General features: G+C 42.2%; 1 protein-coding gene, 1 long non-coding RNA gene, 1 other non-coding gene and 1 pseudogene across 5 annotated transcripts in view; 1 reads left to right on the forward strand and 3 right to left on the reverse strand.

Moving 5' to 3' along the window:
- NAPB (NSF attachment protein beta) overlaps nt 1-12,417 on the reverse strand; it is a 36,396-nt gene that overhangs the window by 21,251 nt on the left and 2,728 nt on the right. The window lies entirely within an intron of this gene.
- Nucleotides 1,037-2,374, forward strand: LOC122681218 (annotated as a pseudogene). The gene has a single exon (XR_006336905.1). The product of XR_006336905.1 is annotated as a transcription initiation factor TFIID subunit 13-like (transcript).
- On the reverse strand, nt 8,024-8,095 carry TRNAC-ACA. Its single transcript has one exon. It is a non-coding gene; the product is annotated as a tRNA-Cys (tRNA).
- LOC122681219 lies at nt 8,659-10,724 on the reverse strand. Its single transcript, XR_006336906.1, has 3 exons — nt 10,381-10,724; nt 9,460-9,546; nt 8,659-9,272 (listed from the first exon to the last, which is right to left on the reverse strand). It is a non-coding gene; the product is annotated as an uncharacterized LOC122681219 (long non-coding RNA).

Below are 12,417 nucleotides of genomic sequence, written 5' to 3' on the forward strand. Positions count from 1 at the left end.
TACAACTCAATAACAAAAAGACTAATAATTCAAGTAAAAATTGGTGAAAGATCTGAATAGACACTTCCCCAAAGAAGATTAAAAAAAAGACATAGCCAATAAGCCCTTGAAAAGCTACTCAACATCATTAAACATCAGAGAAATGCAAATCAAAACCACAAATGAGATAGCACTTTACTCCCACCAGGCTGGTTAGAATCAAAAGCAAGGACTAAGGAATGTTAGAGAGGATGCAGGAAACTGGCCCCCTCATTTACTGCCAGTACAAGGGGCAAACTGTATAAAAAGCCACTCTGGATAAGCGTGGCAGCTGCTCAAAAGGTTAAACATAGTTACTGTATGACCCCCAATTCTACACCAAGGCACATACCTGAGAGAGATGAAAACATCGGTCCACACACAAACTTGTACACAAATGTTCACAGAAGCATTGCTTATAACAGACAAAAGTGGAAACAACCCACATGTCCATCAACTGAAAATGATAACTGAAGGTGGTGCACACAGTGGAGCAGGTCAGACAATAAAAAGGAATGACGTGCTGAAGGAAGCACTGACTGTGCTACAAAGCAGACGGCCTTCACGACATCGTGTGGCGTGAAGGGCCAGTCCCAGGGGAGCCCAGCATTCACTGGAAAGGGCTGCAACAGGCTGGTTCTAGAGCTGGGAGCGCCGGAGAGAAATAGAGGGGGTAGGCAGAGCTTCTTTCTGGGGTGGTGAAAACGTGCTAAAACCACTTGTTGTGGTAACTACATCGTTTAGCGAATATGCTTAAAAACTACTCAACTGGACACCCTGGATGGGTGAAGAGTATAGTATGTGAATTACATATCAGTAAAGCTGTCTCTCTCTCCTCTAAAAAAATCCCCTGTGGGTGGGTATGTCATACAGCCAGGGACAGGATGGCAACAAACCACGCCAACAATAAAGCGGCAGAAGGAGCAAAGACTTCTCGTTCACACCTTCACGCTACTTTTTCTTCACTTCAAAGCTACATTTAAAAAAAGCTAATTAGCAGAGGTGGCTGGCTGGTGGGATGGCAGATGAAGAGGATCCTACCTTTGAGGAAGAAAATGAAGAAATTGGAGGAGGTGCAGAAGGTGGACAGGGTAAAAGAAAGACTTTTTTCTAAAGAATTATGATGTATGATGTATGGGTTTGGAGATGACCAGAATCCTTATACTGAATCAGATATTCCTGGAAGACCTTGTCATAGAGTTCATCACTGAAATGACTCATAAGGCAATGTCAATTGGAAGACAAGCTCGGGTACAAGTAGAAGATATCGTCTTCTTGAGTCAAAAGGACCCAAGAAAGTTTGCTAGGGTTAAAGACTTGCTTACTACGAATGAAGAATTGAAACGTGCTAGAAAAGCATTTGATGAAGCAAACTACGGATCTTGACACCTTTTGTACTTTCTGAAGTTTCATTATCTTCTGGGGAAACCATACTTAATAACTGTATTTTCCACAGTAAGGCCCTGCCTAATACCTAACCATGTGAATGAAAAATGGAGAACCACAAAGTTTTCAGGCTTTATTTTCACGTTTTCAATTTTAGAGTGATATATGAGCCTTTAATTGCCTGCCATTACATTACCCTACTTGAATTACATGTTAGATTTTAATGACCACATGTAAGTCAAAGTACCTTGGGTTTGCAAACCATTCAGTTTCTTCTGACTCCTGACCATCTCAATGATGAATTAATATTTGTGTACTTGTGCCATTGTAGGTTGTACTGTAGCTGTTTAATATGTGAAATCTAAATGGCACCTTTGACTTTGATAGCTAAGATGTGTTTCATGTATTTCTAAAGCTTTTAGACCACAGTAGTGTAAGTTATTAAAAGGTGGTGAACTGGTTTGTGTTTCTTTTAAGGAGAAAATGATAATTAGAAAATACAGCCTTTTGTAGGAGTGTTTATTTGTCTTAAGATAATTTGTTTTAATACTCTTCTTTAGATAACAAGAGTGATTTAATTTTTTATTTTTTGAGAAACTAAGAATTTCCTATGAATGGTTCTGTGTTGGAAGACACACTGGATTAAAAATCCTTGGGGTTTATAATATACTGTTTGTCAGGTTTTAAAAGAACTCATTTCCCCAGGTCAGATTAAAACTTCTGAAAGTGCTTTCGGTAGCAGGAATGGCACTGCTGAAAAAAGTTGATGGCAGATAAGCATTTAGGGTCGTGTTTTATTAACATATTTGTTAGTATTTATTTATTGTGAAAATGTATACTTGACTAAAACCATGTGTGGCTATGGAAACCACTTTTGTAGTTCAGGATATACAAGTTTTGTGTGTATTTAGCTCATTTTATTAGTCTTGCACTTAGCTGAAAGTAAGGATTAAAATTGCATTTAAAGGGATCACTGATATTACTCTGTGAAACTGAATGCTTTGTGTGTCGCTTATAAGCATTATCTGTGAATCAGTACTTAGGAAGATTTCACTTTCTTAACCTATCAATATAGAGAATAAAGTATGAAAAATTAAAAAGATGAAAAAATAAAATAAAAAAATTAAAAAGCTAATTATTCTGATGAACATTCCTAACTCAAGAAAGATTTCAATCTTAGCCACAGCTCCTTGGAGCTAACAGAGGGCTTGCCACTTTCTGTGTCTTATTTTTCTAAAGTGTACCAGGAATCTTGAACTGTAATTACAGTGCAATCATCCTTATTAGAGGTTTCCAAATAAAACTAGCTTAATTAAATGTACTTTATCCTATTATTTTCAGAAGCAGGTTCGGCTAAGAATAACAGAACGCCTACAACATGCTAAGTTTTATGCTGCTGTTTCCATGTGCCTTATGCCACCTTCAGTATTACAACGACCACAAAAGATGACATCTCCATGTTGTTGTTGTCCAGTTGCGAAGTCGTGCCTGACTCTTTGTGATCCTATGGACTGCAGAATGCAGTCTCTGTATTACAGAAGGGAAAACACTGTACCTGGAGGTCAATGGCTTGTCATCCAGCCAAGGTCAGTGGTCAGAGTGGACACCTGATGTCAGGTTCAGCGATCTTTACAAAACTAATGAATGAACTCTACAAGACTCAAGACCCTCACCTCTCACTAAACAGAATCACCAGAAAAATCCTGACGTTAACAGCACCAGAGAACTCACGTGTCATAAATAGACACAACTTAAAGAATTCATGAAAAAATTGTCACCCTTATTTAACTTATATGCAGAGTACATCATGAGAAACACTGGACTGGGTGAAGCACAAGCTGGAATCAAGATTGCTGGGAGAAATATCAATAACTTCAGATATGCAGATGACACCACCCTTATGGCAGAAAGTGAAGAGGAACTAAAGATGAAAGTGAAAGAGGAGACTGAAAAAGTTGGCTTAAAGCTCAACATTCAGAAAACTACGATCATGGCATCTGGCCCCATCACTTCATGACAAATGGATGGGGAAACAGTGAGAGACTTTATTTTTGGGGACTCCATGCAGCCGTGAAATTAAAAGACGCTTACTCCTTGAAAGGAAAGTTATGACCAACCTAGACAGCATATTAAAAAGCAGAGACATTACTTTGCCAACAAAGGTCCGTCTAGCCAAGGCTATGGATTTTCCAGTAGTCATGTATGGATGTGAGAGCTGGACTATAAAGAAAGCTGAGCACCAAAAAGAATTGATGCTTTTGAACTGTGGTGTTGGAGAAGACTCCTGAGAGTTCCTTGGCCTGCAAGAAGATCCAACCAGTCCATCCTAAAGGAGATCAGTCCTGGGTGTTCACTGGAAGGTCTGATGTTGAAGCTGAAACTCCAATACTTTGGCCACCTGATGTGAAGAGCTGACTCATTTGAAAAGACCCTGATGCTGGGAAAGATTGAGGGCAGGAGGAGAAGGGGACGGCAGAGGATGAGATGGTTGGATGGCATCACCGACACAATGGACATGAGTTTGGGTAGGCTCTGGGAGTTGGTGTTGGACAGGGAGGCCTGGCGTGCTGTTGCTCATGGGGTCGCAAAGAGTCGGACACAACTGAGTGACTGAAGTGAACTTGAACTGAAAAAATTTACTTTTAAGTCACTCCAAATGCCTACTGTGTTCTATACCTGTGAAAGTTGATTTTTGTGAATTTTAAAGAAAAGTATTTTTGACTGATTGTTATCCAGAGCCCCTAGAACTGAGGGAGAAGGTCCCTGAAAACAGAAACAAGTTTCAGTGAGGAGTCTACATTATAAGTGATACAGTACAGCACATGGCAGGCTTCCCGGGTAGCTCAGTGGTAAAGAATCTGTCTGCCAGTGCAGCAGACGTGGAAGATTAGGGTTCGATCTCTGGGTCAGCAAGATCACCTGGAGAAGAAAATGGCAACCCACTCCAGTATTCTTGCCTGGGAAATCCCATGGACAAAGGAGCCTAGCGGGCTATAGTTCGTAAGGTCGCAGAACAGTTGGACACGACTTAGCAACTAAACAAAAACAGCACATGGCACTAACCTGCCAGAAAACATTAGGAAAATAACGTTCTTACCAAGGAGGTCAAAATGCTGAGAAGATATTTAACTGCAGGCTGGAAAAATCTGATTGCCTGACACCCCCACCCCAGGTTCCACAGAGGAAGTGGGGTGAGAGCGACATGCGCGCTCCACCCCGCCCCCACCGCCCAGGAGCCCAGAACAGCAGAGCTAGGTCCAAGCCCCTGACTCTCCTCCCTGCCCCTTCCTGTTTAGGAGGGAAAAACTGAGCCTGGGAAAATCACAGCCTATTAGTCCAGACAGCTCAGATGACATCTACAAGCAGACAAGACTATTAGCCCTCGACTCATCCAAAATCCTGCATTTTCCTCGTGATGAGTGAAAGCTATCTAGAAGCTCCAGCAAACTGTAACTGAGCACGTGGACGGTGAGGGCGGGGAGGTACGAAGGCAAGAGCTGTGGGCACCAATGGCCCACGGTGCCTCTAACTGCCTGACTCAAATCCTTCGCTTTTTCACAAACCAGTAACAAGAGGTGTGGCTGCAAGGAGGTAGGCTTTGGAGTCGGACTGCCGACAGACAAATGCAACTATCCATCAGCTCCCGACCCTTTGCCCGCAAGAACAAGTGCAACCCCCAGATCCACAGCACTCCCAGAGCAACCAGCAGAAGCTGAGCAGGGGGTTCAACCTCAACCACCACGTGCTCTGCCTTGGATCCTGGGATTCCACCTTCTGAGAACGTCTCACTTTATTTCTATTTAACAAAAAAGAATCACAGATTCTCAAATGCAGGAAACAATCTGAGACGTTTAAGGACTGTCTGACCAAAGTATCTGCATTTAAGCATAACTTCTTGAAATAAAGTTACAAGAACAGGTACAGCACAGAAAGCTGGTGGGATTTTTATCACGAGGGGTCAAGTGTGACGAGGGGTCACGCTTCCTATAGAGGGGAGATATGTATAGATTGGATCTTTTAGTAAAACAAACCAAGATACTTAAATATTACAAGGAAGCTAAGAATAAGAATTACTGGATAAACTCAGAAATGACTCATACACAACATGACTTGTCAAGAGAAACTTTTATATTTAATTTCAATCTTCATAAAACTTTAATTTTTTTAAACAGAATTTAATCATTGAGACCTGAGATTCCTACAGGACAATGGTAGCTGCCTAAATACAAAAACACATCTTTGTATCTTCTGGAACTACACAGATCAACAAGGAGTGGATGTAACCAACGGATTGGATCCACTCAACAAACTGGAGACCATTGAGTCAGAAGTCAACACGATTTCATTTAAGAAAGCTGGGGCAGTAAAAACCCTGAACCAGCAGAGCTAGGGGCTTCCCAGGTGGCACTAGTGGTAAAGAACCCCCCTGCCGATGCAGGAGACATAACAGACGCAGGTTCGATCCCTGGGTCAGGAAGATCCCCTGGAGGAGGGCATGGCAACCCACTCTAGTATTCTTGCCTGAAGAATCTCATGGACAGAGGAGCCTGGAAGGCAACAGTCCATAGGGTCGCAGAGAATCAGACACAGCTAAAGTGACTTAGCAGGCACACAACAGAGCTAAGGAGACAGCCCCTGCTAGCAATCAGGAGGGGAGACCTAGACACAAGACGGGGTGCAGCAGGGTCCCACAAGCACAGTTCACAGGCAGCAACACCCCTTCAGACAGGGGCTGCAGTGTGGGATCCAGGAGGCAAGTATGAGACCTGGAGGGCATGGGGGCCTGGAAGGGGGGCCTGGCTAGAGGTGTCAGGCTCCAGAAGATGTGCTTCTAGGGGAGGGAAGGAGAGAGGAGGCTTGGCAGTTAGCGAAAGAAAGCAGAGCTGGAAATAAACTCAGGGTTTTGGGAAACAGTGGAGGCAGAATTGGAGTGGCAGCAAGCCCCAACCCACCCCCAAAATCCTAGGCATCAAGGAAACCACACCAACGTATGGACAGAAGATGCTGTAAAGGTAATATGAGTTCAGGAGAAAGTACACTTCCAATGTTTGCCCTTCCCCAGGTGAGCGGTCTGCAGTAGACCCTCTCTCGTGACGGGCCTGGCAAGGGCACCATCTGAGCTCTCAGTCAGGCATGTGCTCATTGACACACTCACAATCATTCTGGACCAGACACTCACTCTACCTTCACGTTCAGTACTGTATTCAATGAATTATATGAGACAGTCAACACTCTACTATAAAACAGGCTCTGTGCTAGATTGTTTTGCCCAACTGTAGGCTAATGGAAGCGCTCTGGTAGGCCAGGTAGGTGTGTTAAACACATTTTCGACTTACAATGGGTTTATGGGGACATAACCCTACTGTAGGCAGAGAGAGACCTATACAAATACCTGAATCCCCCTGACACTCACACACCCTGAATAGAGGGATAAGTAGAGCATGCTCACTGACTGGCACACAGGTAGGTAATGCGTGCTTCCCAGAGCAGACAAAACACTAGATTCCCAAGTAAGGAAATCAGGCAAAGGGTACTAAAGAAGATTCACAGGGTAATAGCGTACTCCTCTTGTGACAGCACAGACGACCCCTGCAGCTTCTGCTCCCACTCCCTCCCTCCAAGTCAGCCCTGGCCACTGTGCCCGGACTCGATAAGGGAGGGGAGCTGCCCTCTCCCTGGGGCCGGGCAGCACAGGCCACATGGCCACAGGCATCAGATAATCCTCTTACCTAACACAGCCCCAAAACAGGCAATCACAGTAACAAGAAAGCAAAGACTGCTACCCTGGCATTAGAGGAGGTAGAATTTGGGCTCAGAAGTATCAAATGCAATAGAGAAATTCACTTCATAATACTAAAGATACAATTCAAATGAAAGTATACTGGTTGTGAACATCTAGGCACCCAAACACAGCAGCCATCTTTCTTTATAAAGCAAAAATCACAGGAGCCCTGAAAGCCAAAATAATCTTGAAAAAGAAGAACAAACTGGAGGGCTCACACTTCCTGATTTCAAAACTTACTGCAAAGCTATAGTAATCAAAACAGTGTGGTACTGGCAATAATGACAAACATACAGACCAGTTGACTAGAATAGAAAGCCCATGAACAAATCTTTGTATTTATGGTCAAATGATTTTCAACAAAGGTGTCAAAAATATTCAACAAGGAATAGACAGTCTTTTCAACAAACTGTGCTGGGAAAATCGAATACTGACTTGCCAAAGGATGAAGCTGGAGCCTTACGTATGGTGGTGGTGGTTCAGCCGCTAAGTCGTGTCTGACTCTTGTCACCCCATGGACTGTATGTAGCCTGCTAGGCGCCTCTGTTCATGGGATTTCCCAGGCAAGAGTGCTGGAGAGGGTTACCATTTTCTTTTCCAGGGGACCTTCCCCACCCAGGAATCGAACCCAGGTCTCCCGCCGTGCAGGCAGATTCTTTACTGACTGAGCTGTGAGGGAAGCCCCGGCCTTATGCATGAAGTGAAGTAAAGTGAAGTCGCTCAGTTGTGTCCTACTCTTTGCGACCCCATGGACTGTAGCCCACCAGGATCCTCAGTCCATGGGATTTTCCAGGCAAGAATACTGGAGTGGGTTGCCATTTCCTTCTCCAGGGGATCTTCCCAACCCAGGGATCGAACCCGGGTCTCCTGCATTGTAGGCAGACGCTTTACCATCTGAGCTACCAGGGAAGCCCTGCCTTATGCAAAAATTAACTCAAAATGGATCAAGGACCTAAATGTGACACTTAAAACAGCAAAAACTCTTAAAAGAAAACAGAGAAAAAGCTTCATGACACTAGATTTGCCAATGGTATCTTGGATATGACACTAAAGGCACAGGTTAAAAAAGAAAGAGAGACAAACTGAACTTCATGAAAATGAAAAAACTGTGCATCACAGACACTATTCAGAGAAGACAGGCAACATACAGAATGGGAGAAAATATCCTCAAATCACATACCTGATAAGGGATTAACATCAAGAATACATAGCAAACTCCTAAAACTCAATAACAAAAAAAAAGTCAATCCAAAAATGGATGGCCAACGGGAATTTGCTGTGTGGCTCAGGAAACCCAAACGGGGCTCTGTATCAACCTAGAGGGGAGGGAGGTGGGAGGGAGTTTCAAAAAGGAGGGCACATATGTATACCTATGGCTGATTCACGTTGAGGTTTGACAGAAAACAGCAAAATCCTGTAAAGTAATTATCCTGCAGTAAAAAATAAATTAATTTAAAAAAATGGACAAAGGACTTGAATAGACATTTCTCCAAAGAACATATATGAATGGCCAATAGGCATATGAAAAGATGCATTAATAATGAGGGAAATGCAAATCAAAGCTACAATGAGATATAACCTCAGACCTGTTAGAATGGGCATTATTTATAAAATACCAAGTGCTAGAAGGAAGCGTGTAAAGAAATCAGCATCTGTGTGCATTGTTGGTAGGAATGTAAAATGGTACAACCGCTGTGGACAACAGTATGGCAGTTCCTCAAAAAATTAAAAATGGGATTACTACATAATCCAGCAATTTCATTTTGGGGCACATACATGAGAGAATGAAAAGCAGGATCTTGAAGAGATACCTGTACAATCATGTTCATGGGTGAAACGATTAATTTCCTTAAAAATACAATTTACCAAAACTGACCTCAGTAGAGATAGGAAGGTTAAACATTTAAACATTTCCAGGGGAAAAAAGAAAAGTATCAAGGAAACTAACACCAAAAAGCTCAACATGACTTTACTTAAGAGGATTCGATTTAAAAATGCAGAGACCAGAGCATGGGAAAGAAAAAAAAAAACTTACAAATTCTTTTTATGAGGCCCCTGTGACATTAGTACTTCAATCTGAAAAAGACTATACACATACACACACTGTAAATAAAAGAACTTGAAATAAAATCATTTAAAACAGTATCCAACAGCCCATTTAAAAATTCATGCATTATAACTCAGGGGGTTATTCAAGGGATGCCAGGACAGTTCAGTATGAGGATATCCCTTGGTTAATGTCCTAATAACTAAAGGAAAAAAGTCATGCTTACCTCACAGTTATTGAAAAGGCCTTAAAATATTCATTCAATCCATAATGAAAACACCCATTAAAACCAGAATTGGCAGATACCTCCTTACTGTGAAAAACATATGTTTTAATCCAATAAAGTACTGATCTATTAACTTGTTAGATTTTAATTAAACTAACATTCCTAAGATACTTTCTATTAATATTCAAATACAGACACAGTTAACATTCTGAAATTCTGCTTACAAAATCTCCATACTGTGAACTCCTACGTTATCACTCACCAAAAATTCTTAAGATACAAAAGTCCTGCTGATTTTATATGCTGATCAAATGAACTCAAAGTGAAAGCATAAAAATGAATTATAAAGTCTCCTTTAACTAGGATGATCCTCTGTCTTGGTTGCAGGGACACTCCTAGTTTATACCCATCTTCTCGGCATCTCAAAAATATCCCAGTTTGAACACTACCTTCACGGTCACTCTATAACTCACAGATACGGGGAAATATCTGAAAAAAGTTTAAAGCAGAATTATATAAAGTTTAAATGCTATTTACATATAAAAGATAGTATTTAGAGATTGAGAAATCACGAAAATCAGAAGAAGATGCACTGTCACGTAAGCCATGCTACCTTCTTCATTTTCAGCAGAATCAACAAACAGTACCTAAATTAGTAAGGTAGCAAAAGTATTCTAAAATTATTTAGAATCATGGTAGCAACCATCAGAAGAATCAAAAAGAAAGTTAAAAATGTTACGTCTGCTGAGTAAGATTTAGGAGCATGAGGAGTCAGGGAAAACTCTACTTTTCAACTGAAACCATTCTGTACTCCTTGCAGTTATTGCCATTTCCTACCATATGTAGCTGCTACATTTACAATGAACAGGTATTGAAGGAAACACAGAAGAAAGAAACATGGACTCCCCTTCACTTTGTTACCTTTGCTCTTCAAATTAAACAAAAGAGCACAAGAAAACAAATCAGCATCTGCGAGGCATTCAGTGGAGTCCCCTGAAGTCCCAGGGAGGTGCTGGGCCACAGCCACCAAACAAGGTAGACCTCCAGGACCTTACACCTGGGAGCCACAGGCCACAACAGTCCTGGTCCTCCCTACCACTGGTAAAGGACTCTGCACCTCCCAGGGCTCACAGGAATGAGAGAACATGGTGAACCCTGCAAAAATGCAAACAGAGAAAGGCCAATCGTGATTATCATTTGATATACGGAATAACTTGACACTAAAAATCAAAAAACCAAATGATTATAATATAGCTCTGTGCAGCACCTCATTCAATCCTTACAGCTCTGACAAGTAAATTCTTTCCCTTTCCCCATGAGAAAGCTAAAAAAAAAAAACAACAGAAGCTCTGAGTATGATTTGCTTGGCCAGGGTCACCAAGCCAGTAAACTAGAACCTGTATTTGGCCTTCTTACGTATATATATATAAAATACACACACACTCACACATACAGTGTGTGTACATATTATTATGGCTCACATATACATTATATACTACATAAAAATATAACATATATATTTCTTACACTATACCACCTGTCTCTAAATCTGAGCTTAATATTTTTTTTTTCTAAAGTTCAATCTGCATCTGAGTATCTACTGTAACTGAGGTGGACCTAAATGCTTTACAAATGCCATCATATGTCCCCATCATAATTTGGCAAAATTTAAATACAGTCTTTGCCGAAATAAAGCTGAGTGAAAAATACTGATAATTAATGACCCACAATGCTTAAGAAACACTCCCAATTTTCACAAGTAGCTAAGAAATATAGATTCAGTTATTTCTGAGCAAACCTGTAAGAGGCTTCTCAGATGGCGCAGTGGTGAAGAATCTGCCTGCCAATGCATGAAACATGGGTCTGATCCTTGGGTGGGAAAGATCCCCTGGAGTAGGAAATGGCAACTCAGTCCCATATTCTTGCCTGGAAAATTCCATGGGAGCCTGGTGGGCTACAGTCCAGGAGATCACAAAGAGTCAGACGTGACTGAGCATGCACACAACCCTATAGGACCTTTCATTAAATTTACTTTAAATTGACAGTGCCAGATTGATGGCTCTTTACAAGCTTTGAGCCTGGGGAACAGTCAAGAGCATGGGAAGATAGGGTTAACCACCCGGAACCTGCTCCCACAGTCAGTCTTAAGCCCCTCTCTTCCACAGGCAGTATTCCCCACTGTGGTCTCCTAAAACAGGGTGGCAGAGATAGTACAGGCTCTGGAAATGCCATCTTGCTATCAAACCTAGGTCAACTGACTATCAGTTCATTAAGATGGCCAACTAAAATTTGACGTTAACTACAAAATTCAACAGCTCATCTTTGGAAACAAAATCAAAGCACAGCCCTTTTGGTGGCAATTTTGCTACACTAAGCTAAGCCAGCGAAGGAGTTAAGTTTTAATTGAATTCCACGACTCCAAGAACACATCACTGTTGATCTGTCAGTCAAGCAGAAAGACTGACCATCATGACAGCAGTTTCCTGCGATGGCTCAGCAGGTCCTTTCCTGCAGGGGAATGCAGGCAAGGAACACAGACATCTCGCGGGTGAGCCTGGACTTGTGCCTTATGTACAAAAGAATGCATGACTGACTTCTTCATATTTTTGGCTAATTTTACTGAAAGCAACAAAAAAGCAAGAGCCACAGAGGAGCAGTGAGAAGGCGGCATTGCCACAAAACTGGCACAGTTTGTGGATCGACACTGAGCAAAGGGGATCCACTCTTACACAGGTTTTAATCTGCAGTTGGGTGAAGCAGCCCCAGGCGTGAAACACCTGCAGTAAAGTAGGCTGAGCGCCTGTAACGACCACCAGAGCCCCAAACAGCATCACCTGCCCCAGCAAAGCGCCGTCAGCTCTTACACAGGTGGGCTCAGTGACACCGATGACGCTCACGTGGGCCTGTGCTGTCAACTAAGGAGTCTGACATGCAGATGGACTGCGCTGTGGTTTAAAT

This window comes from Cervus elaphus, chromosome 23 (genome assembly GCF_910594005.1).
Source record: "Cervus elaphus chromosome 23, mCerEla1.1, whole genome shotgun sequence".
Classification (NCBI taxonomy): Eukaryota; Metazoa; Chordata; class Mammalia; order Artiodactyla; family Cervidae; genus Cervus; species Cervus elaphus.